A 13,897-nucleotide genomic window follows, 5' to 3' on the forward strand; every position below is an offset into this window, starting at 1 on the left:
CACAAATCTAGTTAAAGGCAGTAATTCTTAACTGCTTCTTATATGTCTCATCCAAGTGACCATGTTGACTTACACTGTGTAAACTGCCTTGAGTCTCAGTAAGAAAAGCAGACTATAAATAACATATATTTAAAAACAAAAATGAAATGAATTAGAATCAATGGGGTTAAAGCTAGTCACTAACCTGCTCAGATGATTTGCAAAGTACTTCAACTAGACTTTATCTGGATGCTGCAATGCACTGGGGGGGGGAATGGTCTGCTTGAACAAAACCCTTTGATTATATTTCTATTGATTATAAACGCTCTATTTAACCCAATACATTTTAACAGCTTCATCAGCTAATTGTTTGCTTTTTGCTTAGGAAATATCTGAAACACTAATTGGAAACCTGATTTAAATCAATTATTCAATATATTATTTTGTCTTAGCGTTTCCAATCAATCCACTTTGAAATATCCAGTTCAATCCTCCTTGTAGAAATTCAACAACTCTACAGAAATTCAATCACTTCTGATAAGCTTGCCAATATCCATTTATCCTATGCATCATTAATTTTGACTCCACAAACAAACAGCTTCTCTGATTCCTATTTTTAAATATCTATCCAAGGTAAATTGCCTGAGGATTAACTTCAGAAGTTCTTCATACACTGCAGTTTATGAATTCAGTTGTATCAGTTTTCAAGATGACACACACCTAAAGTTCCAGCAATTTAGATGTTTTAATTTGTGCCAGAGCATCTAAATTTAAGTTTTGGATACTCGCCCATGACTAACAAAAATGTATTTATCTGAAATAATTTCCCCTCTCTATTGTTACTGGTTTGCAAAGAAACTCTCATTCATAAAATATAAAACTAAATACAACAAAAGACTAAAAAATAAACCTTCATTAATAGCCCAAACAATAGAAATTCTACTGAAAATTAATAATAAACCACATTTCTCATTATACAGGATACAATGTAAGCTAAAGATACAGCCAGTTTGCTTACTTGGAATGATTTCACAATAAGAGTGTGCAGTTTGGTTTGGAATTTGGATTAAAATATCTAATTTTGGCTGATTCCGTGAAATCTAGGTATTCTGAATCAATAAAAGAGGAATTCTGAATTTTTTCTCAGGTTTGATAAAAAAATCAGCATTTACCGATTTGTGTGTGTGTGTGTGTGTGTGTGTGTGTTATACACCGCTATTTAACAATGATGTCTACCTCGTCATACATATATTTTTTTCCATTTAGGGCAGCTTAGCAATGCAAACACTACTGAAAATGTTCTAAAACTCTGTTCAGATTTGAAACCTTTTTGAAAGATCAGAATGGGCATTTTTTACCATTTTCCTACAAACACATTAACAGTACAATTTTAAGCAGAGTTACTTCAGTCTAAGCCAGAGATGGGCACGAACCAAAATACAAACCAAAGTTTGTGACGAACCGGGCTGGTTCGTGGTTCATGAACTGGTGGTTCATCTCAGCCCATTTCTGACAAACTGCCATGAACTTTAGGCTGGTTCATTTGGTTCGTTTTTTGGTTTGTCACCGCAGACAGCCTGGTGCCGATCAATCAGCTTCCTAGGCAACAAGAGATGGACTTCCTGCAGACCTTCTGCTGACCCGGAAGTGGCCTTCTGCTGACCCGGAAGTGACAATTTGCTGACCTGGATGTAATGTTTTCACAAACCAAACAAACTGGTTCGCAAACTGGAGCAGGTTCATGAAAGTTTGTGGTTTGTGAAATGCAATGACCCATGAACCGCACAGTTCATTTCCCCCCCCAGTTTGTGCCCATCTCTAGTTTAAGCCCACTGAAATTAATGAGCTTAGACTGGAGTAAGTTTTCTTAGGATTGCAATGTTATCGTTTTCACAAAATTCTAATCTTCCATGTGTTTGAGGATGCCGGCCACTGGCACTCTAGACTCAGTCTCAGCATCTCCCAGGGAGACACAGCCACCCTCCTAACAGCCTCCCAATGTTGGCTCAGAGGCTGGCAAGTTGAGAGGCCCTCCTGTGGCAGTAACAGGCCATCGCCACTTGAGCAGGCCATGCAGCTCCCACACTGCCCAGGGACATCCAGGTGGATGGCTCTAACACTGCCCAAGCTCATGGCAGCCTCACAGTGAGGGAATGCAGCTTCCTCATGGCTCAGCCAGGTAACTCCAGCATGACCCAGGCACTCAGCCCAGCGTGGCCCAGGCACACCACTATGTCCCAGCCTGGCTAGGTGGGTTTCACATGGCCCCCACCCACATTTTCCCTGCAGCCAGGCCCCAGTGCTCCCAGACTGCAGGGGAGCAAGGGCAGTGATTCCACAGTGCTCTGCCTTGGAGGCAAAGGGTTCTTGTCTTTCACTCAGGCCAACAGGCAGCACCCCCCTCCTATTGAGGAGACACTGCCCCGACCCACAGAAGTGAGACAGGGCGTAGCCTCTGCACCAATGGTGGTAGATGGACCAAAAGATGAGCCAACTCCCAAGCAAGCTTTTCACTGGCTGCAGTCCAGCATCTACCAGTGGGATGAGCCTGGACTCTGAGTATGGGACTGGGGGGCGGGGTGTGAAGCTGGAGATGAGGGGAAAGATAAAAGGAGGGCTCAAGAAGCAGGCTGGGGAAGAGAAGAGAGAGCTGAAGGAGTGAGAGAAAGGGAAAGAAAGAGAGAATGCACACCAGAGGCAACCCCTCCCCAGGGAGCTAGTGAGGGCTAAGGTGAAGCGAACCTGTCTCACTCTTCCACATCTGAGGCCTACAAGGAGCCTTCAGGGAGTTGCAGGGTAGGACAGTGGACAGCCAGAAGCTGTTTCATGGCTGCTAAAAAGAACATCAAATAAGGTGTTCTTACAGGGGATTAAAAGGGTCATAAGTAACCAAAACAAATAAAAAATCCCTAATCCAGCACAAATTGTGTTGGTTCACTTGTACTGCCCAACTAGAGCTTGTTGGCATTATTTGACCACATCTTAAATTCACATATTTTTCCTCCCAGCTGTGACACCAGGGTGTTCCTGTTCAATTACTTCTTGTTTAGCCCAAACCATAATTAGTTGTTACATCTGCATTGACAAGAGCAAAGAATATGTAAGATCATGGGTTCAGTCATATAGTGCCAAACTATGGTTTGACTTTACAGTTAGACTAATTCACTGAATTACTAAGAGCTCATTCTCCAAAATCCGCAGCCCTTTTAAAATGACCTCCGCCAGGTGAGAAGCCTATCTACCACTCTTGGACCACCAGATCTGGTGCCTACTCTTTGAATGTTCTTTTAGATTGCTCTCCAGAGACTCAAAGAGTTCATTTCCATGTCTCAGCAGTGCATCCTCCCATGTGTAGAACTTGATCTTAATCAGGACTCGTCTGGGTTTAAATCTTGGAAGCCTAGTTTTAATGTTAAGCCTCACATCTGGTTATAATATTAGGGATAACTGAGTAAGTAGAGTATACGTCTTCTCTTCCTTTCCATTGCCTCCATGCTTTTATAACAGGGGCCAGTGTTTCTGGAACAAAAGTTTCAGTGCTTCTCTTTTAAAAGAAATTACTACTGTCTTCACAAACTCCATGCAACTACCTGCTTGGCTTGAGGTTTGAATCAGAAATTTAATCTTGGCCTTGAAGGCTGAAACAGCATCTAATCAAAAACTTCTATTACCTAAACGGACAAATGGTAGAAAATCACAATGTACTCTCAAGATAGAGAAATCTGTAATCTTATTTTTTTCCCAGTACCTGAGAGAGTCTAAACTCTGTTACATACAAGTGAAAAGCACTTCCATTCATTTATGAGGAAAGAGCAAAGTTTCCCAACGGTGACAACTCCTCATGCCTTATGAGGTCCTTGACTTTGGGGGAGGCATAGGGGGATATGGGCGGATTAATGACTGCAAGGGAGGAGTTCATATCCCCCCATCCTGGTACATGAATAAAGCAGCTACAAAAACCAATTTGGATCCCAGCCAACTGACACTGGATGCTAGCGTGAATCCACCATACCCCTGACCTTCAGATTTCCCCCTCCATGCTTATGCATCACGTGATAATACGGTCACATGCAGTTCAAGATTGGCTGTGGTAAAACTGATGATTGCCAAGTTCAAGCAGGAATGAGATACAGACCTGACAACTCCACTCCATCACAGCATTTAAAAGTATATTCCCCACTGTACCAGTTGCATGACAAGTCAATACAACATATAACAGAAGCGAGATCTTTTAAAATTAGGCAAGGACAAAGCAGTCAAGGGTTTTTCATAGGCTGTTCCTGTTCGGAAATACATTTCTTCAAGTTCTTGGGACTGGGAAGGCTGTGCAGAGTCCATGTAGCCCAGTATCACACCAAAGGGGTTCTTAACGTAGAAACAGGCTCCCTCACGCATGCAATATTCACATGAAGAAACCTACAGAGCAGAAAGAAACTATGCAGGTGATCAAATGTTGTACCTGTACAGGGATGATGTACAGGTTAAGTACCCTTTAAACATGATACTGGCCCATGCACAAGGAAGTGCTTTTTGCAAGCCCTGCCTAACAAGCAAATTAGTTCACAGAAAAGTTACACCTCATTTATTAGTTATGTCTACTATGATGATATGTCACAGAATGTGAGACCGATGAAACTTTCTAATGCAAATATGTATCACACCAGCCTTCCTTCAGAACCGTTTGCAAATTACTTGACAAACCGTATACACGATTGCCATTATATTCTGCTCCAACTGCAAACAGCACTTCTATGGAATAGCATAAAATATTGTGCCTGTGTAACATAAAAGACAAAGAAATTCAGAAACAACAATGTGTTTGGTGACAACTTAATGAATTTATCATGGCATATACTTCCATGACTCAGGGTCCACTTTGTCAGATACACATAAGAACATAAGAGCCCTGCTGAATTAGACTAACATGGTCTATCTAGTCCAGCATCTTGTCTCACACAGTAGCCAACCAGTTATTCTGGAGGCACAGAGGCCAAGGCCTCCTGGCACTGGTATTCAGAGGGGTTCCCTAGTAGCCATTAATAGACCTATGTATATGCATGACCCAATGAAAGAGATCCTGGTTCATGAAAGCTTATGTCATGAGAGCCAGTTTGGTGTAGTGGTTAAGAGCAGCAGGACTCTAATCTGGAGAACCAGGTTTGATTCCCCACTCCTCCGCTTGAAGCCAGCTGGGTGACCTTGGGTAAGTCATAGCTCTCTCAGAGTTCTCTCAGCCCTGCCCGCCTCACAGGGTGATTGTTGTGGGGATAATAATAACACACTTTGTAAACAGGTCTGAGTGGGCATTAAGTTCTCCTGAAGGGTGGTATATAAATCACATGCTATTATTTGTTGTTATGATGATAAATTCGTTAGTCTTTAAAAATCAGTTGTTTTGGTTCCAGTAGACTTAATATGGACCCATCTAGAACTGCAAAGAACATCCAAGCAATAATTTTCCTGCAGGAAAAGAAGAAGATCGTAGCTCCCCACCAAGTATCAGGCGTTAGAAGTGTTCAAGGCATTTCTGGGGATCCATACTCCATACTACACTAGCAGTGCCATCTGAAGTACGGTTACACCTTTCTAATCCAATTGATTTCAGTGGACTTAGAAGGCAATCTTTCTGCTTAGGATGGCACTTATATGCAACTGAAACAGATATTTAGAGGAGATCTGGGTTTTAAAAGAACTCCCAGAGCATGGCAATGAAAAGTAACTCTGACAGCACCCACTGCTGAAGTAGTTTCAGACAGGAGCTGTAGCATCTAAACTCCCCCAACATCAGGTTTCCAGAGAAGCAATACGGGGGTCATGAAAATACAGTCCATTCTGAGAGCTTTTCACTAGCTATAAAGACAATCTTACATTCTGTCTATGAGATCTGGGAACAACATAGCTGCAATTCATCATTCTACATTTAACAAAACATAATGCTGCTATACTATCCATTGATTAATGTAAATTCACAATAGAAAAAGAAAAGAAAAATTAAGCTCGATTCTAACAATTCTTCTTGGCTACTAGTCTGGACCCTATTAATCATGTATATGCTTGTTTGGACTTGCATAGATTACAGATTAGTGACTTCAGATGCTTATTTTTATGAGTGCATGGAAAATATCATGACTTACTTATTTTTCTATACAAACCTGATGGATTTGAGCATTGAACTTCTGTGATAAATGACAGGAATCTCTCTTCCCTTAATGAATGCATCTCTGTTTAGATTTCTACAAGTTCAAAGGCTGCAGAACAGAGGAACAGGTTCTAATCCACTGGGATCTTTCCAATACTACGGTAAAACAGGGGAGTTTAATACGACTAAAATCAAGGAGCTTGTACGAACAGAGACAATTTCCTGTAACATTAGTGACATATATTGCTTTCCGTTAAATGGCATTCCATTAAAGACCAGGATTTTGGGGTACAACTAAAGTCTATATACAGGTCCCTGATGCCATGCATCACTGTGGCTTTGATCATTTCCCACATAATATTTGACAAGGGCTATCTATCATTATAATAAATACTTTCTCCCATATACTATGCTGGCACTTAGAATTTATCCCTTCATACTATGATAATGAAAGATAATCTCATCAGAATAAAGACAGGCAGTGCTGTGTTCATGAATCCAGATGTAGAAATGCCATCTATAGATAGACAGACAGATAGATAGGATTGCCAACCTTCAGGTGGGGTCTGGAGATCTTCCAGAATTACAACTGATCTACAGACTAGAGAGATCAGTTCTCCGGGAGGAAATGGAGGCTTTGGAAGGTGCACTCTATTGGATTACATCCCTGATCAGCAACCTCCCTTCTCCAAACGCTACCAGGCTCCTAGGCTGGAGTTGGCAATAGGGTTGCCAGATGACTGTCCCTCCCTGAAAACCAGACGGGGCCCTGGCACTTACCCTTTTTTCTTTCCTTCCTGTGTGTGCATGGTCCCAGCCCAGTACGATGATGTCACTTCTGTCACATCATCGCTGGAGCTCAAGAGGCTGGGCAGGCAGGCTGGCTTGGCGACCTCTCCCCACCCCAGGCATGTGCCACTCAGCAGCCTGGGAAGGTAAGTGGGCTGGTCGCTCCTCGGGCATGTGTCATGTCGGGTGACAGGGTACGTGCATACAGTGCAGCAGGCCAGGAAGGCAAGTAGGCCGGCCTCTCCCTGGGCTTGTGGCAGGCCAGGCGGTTGGACGAGTAGGGGTGTGCGTGCTGTGCAGCAGGCCAGAAAGGCAAGTGGCCTGGCTGGCCACTCCCCAGGCGAGTGGCAGGCTAGGAGGTCGTCAGGCGAGCAGGGGGCACACAACACACAGGTGTCCAGTATTTCAACTTTGTTTCCCCTGGACAGTCTGGCAAAAAAACTGGACTGTCCAGGAGAAAACACAGACACCTGGCAATCCTAGTTGGCAACCTTACCCATATAGAAGGTTTCTAGTATTGTTATTGGTTTCTTAGAGCATTGTATAGAGCCTGATTCCGTCAGATCTTGGAAGTTAAGCAGGTTTTATACTTGGTTGGGGACCACTAAGAATGATGCTGTGGAGGAAGTCTCTGGCAAACCACTTCTGCTTTTCAGTTGCCCTGAAAGCCCTTTGCTGGAGTTGCCGTAAGTCAGTTGTGACTTGATGGCCTTCACACGCATGCACTAAGAGCTTTCTTCCACTTTAGTCCCTTCTTACACATGGACCCATTTTATACGGGAAGGACAAGCCCTCAACAGCTCTGTTTCTTATGAGCAAACCAGACCAAGAGGCAAACCACAAAAATCTTTGAGCATCCACTGTCTAGAAGCAGCAAGGGACCACTGCCTTCTGTTCTCCAAACTGCAGTGTTTAAAACATAAACTAGAATAAGAAAGAAAATATGACCCCCCCCCAAAAAAAACTATCTAGCTTTCCCCGCTGTGTGGAATGTACTTAGTCTGAGAGCACCGAGTAATTCAGTCAGCAATAAAAGAACATAAATGGTAAGGGGCCAGGTAAATGTAATGCTCATTCTCCCAAAGCTCTGGGATAATAGAGTCCACAAGGTTTCCCCCATTTTTGAGCAAATGCAATTCAGAGCATTATATCTCTGCGTCGATACTGAAAGTCAGAAGGGTGCATTCTGAATCCCTAATGTTGGATGCAACATGGCCACATATGGTTTCTCGTATACCAGAGTTGTGACTATTTTTGGTGCTGGGCAGCATGGAATCTGACTTTTGGAAAATCCATGTTCCTTTTATATCTTTTTAAAAAAAGTATACTTAAAGGTTAGAAAATGTGTATATACTACAGATTCAAAATACAGAAAGGAAATTCATATTTCAGAAGCCTGAGAATGAGGTTTCTCTCCCCAACACGGGGGCTGCTGTAAGACATTTTGGGTACCCTCAAACAACAGCCTACTGATAGTACAATCAATTAAACAATTAACAATTTGCTGCCTCTTAAGGGCCAACTTAGAGCCAAGCTACAAGGGACGCCTTACACAGGTTGGACACTTGTCAGCTTACCTCAAGTTTTGATGGGAAATGTAGGCATTCTGGTTTTACAGCTTGGCTCTCCATTACAGCAAACAGGTTTGATATCCAGTAATCGCCGTGAATCAACAGTGAGAAACCCACCCAGATATCTTGCAAAACTTATTCACTACTTGGATATTATTTAAAGACAATGTGCAAGTTTACCCAAATATGAAATATAATATGCAAACCGTGGATTCCATAAATACAGTCACTTTCCAATACATAATAAATACAGTCACTTTCTTATACACAACAATTAATCATATAGACAACAAAATATCATTGTATATTACAGCACATCCAAGAATCCCCTTTGCCTGTTTCTTTAAGGCAAACAAAAAGCTCTGCGGGGTATTTCGTGATGTCCTACGTCCAAGATTAAATGTATGAGGCGTCTGCCTTCAACATATACATCAAAATTACATACCTTGTCTGGATAAAAGATTTTGAAGAAGATACAAAGTCGGGGATAGTCGTTACCTACGTCCATGAAGATTAGGAAAGACATTTCAGCTATGGGACAATTTATATGTTGAAGGCAGATGGCTCATACATTTAATCTTGGACGTAGGACATCACGAAATACCCCGCAGAGCTTTTTGTTTGCCTTAAAGAAACAGGCAAAGGGGATTCTTGGATGTGCTGTAATATACAATGATATTTTGTTGTCTATATGATTAATTGTTGTGTATAAGAAAGTGACTGTATTTATTATGTATTAGAAAGTGACTGTATTTATGGAATCCACGGTTTGCATATTATATTTCATATTTGGGTAAACTTGCACGTTGTCTTTAAATAATATCCAAGTAGTGAATACGTTTTGTAAGATATCTGGGTGGGTTTCTCACTGTTGATTCATGGCTCTCCATTACAGCTGCAAGACCAGGATGCCTACATTTCCCATCAAAACTTGAGGGAAGCTGACAAGTGTCCAACCTGTGTCAGGCGTCGCTTGTAGCTTAGCTCTTAGGCGGCCGCTTCAGTCCAGCTGGCTCTGTCTTAAGCTGCTTTCTGTCCATTACCCTTTTCATCTTCTATTGCTCAACCAGGATCAAGCTTCTCCACTGGATTTATCAATGTGATACAGAAGGTAGAAGAGAACCATATTCTAGACACACGTTTTAATTACTGTAGACTTTTCCAGCGCATTTACATAGGTGGAAAATGCACACGCCAATTTAAACCTCACTTGTGAAAACAGCTTGAACTTCTCTCTGTATTTCTGAAGGCTGGTTATTAACCATCTCCAGCTGGAGACGGCACAGAATGACAGCACCTTATGCTGATCCAGGGACTCAACTCTGTCCCCCCAGTTTGCTTGCAAGAACATTTGGGGTTTGCCACAGTCTGTCTCATACATGCCCGTTTTTCTTGCACCAACATTTAGGCTGCATTCAGAAAGTCACCTGTAACCACGGTTGAGGCACAATGTGTGTGTAACCAACTCATTGCAAGACTCCTGAGTATACCTCCCACCTCCCTCATCTCTTCTCATACTGCCAGTGAAATCCTAAACAGAGTTACTCGAGTCTAAGCCCATAGACTGGAGTAACTCTGCTAAGGATTTCACTGTGAGAGTCATGGTGAAGCATTAATTCTGGTTACCCTTGATGTACAAATGCAGGTCCATGGGTTAATCACAGTTATCTTTCCTCCACTAATCATGATTCTAAACCTGGAGTAAACCCTAATTTAGCATTCTGCTTTGCAGGGAAACTAACACTGATTATTCTGCACACCTGCACATATATATCAAGGATAACTGGAGTTAGAAATGGGAAGTGAAATGTGCACGAGCCTAACACCAAGCCACGTTCACGAGCATTTTGCTTTAATTGCAGTTACAGGTTGATGTCTGAACACAGCCTTTTACTGCTATTTTCCTACAACCTCAAAATAAAATAGCTAGAGGAAAAAAACCAGTGAAGAAAATAACAACAACAACAACAACAACAACAACAACAACAACAACAACAACAACAACAACAACAACAACAACAACAACAAAATGCCCATAAAAGTATGGCTCTGGACAGCAGTACCTTTTTTATAACATATTGTGGGAATTAGCATTTTATTCTGAAAATTTTTTTCCACATTTTCATGAGCAAAATCCAGTAACTAACATGTTAGAAAAAACATGTGTTAAAAGTTAATTCTGGAGAATAATCAATGAGCAATACCGTCCTTGAAACTTAGACAAAGAAGACAGATGTAGATCATAAAGGAAGAAGATTAAAGACAAAAGTCCTTCAGTCAATAGCACTATAAATACATTGCCTGGATCAAAGGAAAGTGGATGGTAGATTTTTGCATGATGTATGCTGGAGGCTGGACACTGGCCAAGGTTTATTTTCAAGAATTTTTATCATTCAACGTATTACCATCTGTATTAGGTATAGTAATGCCTGCTAAATATATCTTTGTGAGTTCTTCTCTTCAACAATAACATGAATTCAGATACCTCTTTCATAAATATCTTGCCAGTCCATACCACTGCCATCCAATTCTGACTTACACATCTCTTCCTACTAATAAAATAACACCTTATAAACAGGCTATGTTTACACATTATGTCACAGAGGAATGCCACAGCATTGTGACATGGGGAAAACCCAAAAGAAAATATCCCTGGCAAAAACCTTTGCAAGAATGAAATTCAATGAAGTGCTTTAATTCCGGAGGTGGGTGAACATTGAGTGAACCAAGCCTAGCTACAAGTGACGCCTTACACAGGTTGGACACTTGTCAGCTTCCCTCAAGTTTTGATGGGAAACGTAGGCATCCTGGTTTTACAGCTTGGCTCTCCATTACAGCTGCAAGACCAGGATGCCTACATTTCCCATCAACACTTGAGGGAAGCTGACAAGTGTCCAACCTGTGTCAGGCGTCACTTGTAGCAGAAAGGGGGTCATCGAGCTGCCTGAGTAGCATTTTCTCTCTTCCCCAGAGCTGCTTGTTTCAGAATCTAGAGTCAGTAGAGGGTTAATTCTGGGCAAAGTAGCTGGAATTGTTGTTAGGTTTTCCTGTGGAATCCTTCATAAGAATAGTAACAACAGTGCAAGTAGATGGATGCATCACGCTGAAACATCAAGTCCAGTTTTGAAGGGTCAGCTTGCAGGTCATGTTCTGCCTAAAGAAGATGGAAGTTCTTGAGACCAAATAACCCAGTTGCCATGAGCTCCTAAGCTCCTTCGCAGGGGAGATCTGTTTGTGTTTGCCCATCGTTTTGCCTGCGGTCATCGTAACCTCTCTGGTCTCAAGTAATCTGCACACTCCCTTTCTGTGTGTCAGTAGCACTGCCACGGGTACACTCACAGAGTGCAACACCATGTACAACAAAATCCAAGCAGGGCTGAAAGGCAAAGAAACACTGTGCCACCTAGAATCCCTATTTAAATAAATACGTGGCACGTACTTGTTATCAGATTCACATCTTTGGCTGCTTTGAAATGAATACATTAATATTTAAAAGTATTACTTCTTGTTTTCAAGCCTGGAAAGCTATTCTATCATCTCTCTACTGTACTTTGTAGCGTGACACAAGGTCTGTCAGTAGAATTTATTTACAAGCAATAAGGAAAACTCTGCTGGTCGCCCGCCCCCCCCCCCCCGCCCCAAACACAAAATATAACCTTTAAAAGGCAGTATTTGGCTTTAGTTCAAACACCCACAGTCTGGCATGGCTGATAATACAGAGAGGTCGTGGTGGTTCACTCCTGAAATTGTAAAGACAGCTATAATGCTCATCATCTCTGGTAACTATCATGTATGAGCAAACTGTATTTACTCACTGGAAGGTACTATTCAAAAGAAGTGACTTAAATCGCTCATCTTTCTATTGCTGAATGCTTGTTATTTACACAACGAGTCCCTGCTGAATTGTCCGAACAATGCAATGTGGGTTTTGCAAACACACAAGATATTGGTTTTAAGCCATATGCAATATTAAGTAAATAGGAAAATCCTTTCAACCATGCTGGCATAAGAGTTGAACTCCACTTGGAATCTATTTTAAGAACATAAAGAAAATGAATTGTAAAACTGAAGAGTCTGTGAGTGAAACATATCTTTTGTGAACTCAAAATTTAAACAGTCAGGCAAGATCTATTTGTCACCCCCCCCCCCCTTTTTAGTAACGCTATTTACAAAAATCATTATTAAAAAACTAGATTTCTAATCCTTCCAAATGACTGCTGCCATATGTCAACTCAGGGACAGTAGTTTTCATCAGTTTTGCATCTTAATTTTAAATATGAATGAAATATAGGGGGAGAGGGAGAACACAAATGTAAGCAAAGTTTAGGTACCTCACAGATATTAAAAAACCCTACCTCCCAGATAGGGTTGCCAGGTCCAAGTTGGGAAATTCCTGGAGATCTGGAGGGTGAAACCTGGAGAAAGTGGGGTTTGGGGAGGGAAAGGACCTCGGCATGGCATAATTCCATAGAGTCTACCCCCCCCCCCAAAGTAGCCATTTTCTCCAGGTGAACTGATCTCAGTGGCCTGGAGACCAGTTGTAATTCCGGGAGATCTCCAGCCACTACCTGGAGGCTGGCAAACCTACTCCCAGAGAAGCTGCATCTGTGGGAGGTAGGGTTGCCAGGTCCTGGTTGGGAAATTCCTGGATATTTTTGGGGTGGAGCCTGGAGATGGCAGAATTTGGGGAGGGGAGGGGCCACAGCAGGGTATAATGCTATACAGTCCATCTTCCATAGCAGCCATTTTCTCCAGGGGAACTGATCTATGTTGCCTGGACATCGGTTGTAATTCCAGGTTATCACCAGCCACCACCTGGAGGATGGCAGACCTCATAGGAGGCCCCTGTGGACCCTCTCTGCTTCCCCCAGTGGTGTCAGCTCCTTCCTGGGAGGACTCCAACAGCTGGTTCCTACTGGCTGCTCATCCCTTGCTCCTTCCCTCTCTGTGGGCCTGCCAGATGTCATGGGGCCGCAGGCTGTCGCAGAGGCTTCCTCTCTGCTCACCACACTGGTGGGTACATGCAAGGCCAGTGGAGCTAGCTCTGGACAGGGTTATGTTTTGTCTAAGTCAGGCAAACTGTGTGTGTGCACCTGAGAGCGGGACCACAAGTGACGCCTGACACAGGTTGGACACTAGTCAGCTTCCCTCAAGTTTTGATGGGAAATGTAGGCATCCTGGTCTTGCAGCTTGACTCTCTGACTGCTGTCCAATGGACTTTTCAACTGTCACTTGTCCAACATTCCGCCAAGCTGCCTACATTTCCCATCAAACTTGAGGGAAGCTGGCAAGTGTCCAACCTGTGTCAGGCGTCACTTGTGGTCCCGCTCTCAATCAGACTGGGTATTTCTAAGAGCCAAGCTACAAGTGACGCCTGACACAGGTTGGATACTTGTCAGCTTCCCTCAAGTTTTGATGG

General features: G+C 42.6%; 1 protein-coding gene across 1 annotated transcript in view; it reads right to left on the minus strand.

Moving 5' to 3' along the window:
* The window catches only part of ZNF385B (zinc finger protein 385B), a 223,200-nt gene that overhangs the window by 93,752 nt on the left and 115,551 nt on the right, over positions 1–13,897 (minus strand). The gene's annotated exons all lie outside the window — the stretch shown is intronic.

This window comes from Eublepharis macularius, chromosome 2 (assembly GCF_028583425.1).
Source record: "Eublepharis macularius isolate TG4126 chromosome 2, MPM_Emac_v1.0, whole genome shotgun sequence".
NCBI lineage: Eukaryota > Metazoa > Chordata > Lepidosauria > Squamata > Eublepharidae > Eublepharis > Eublepharis macularius.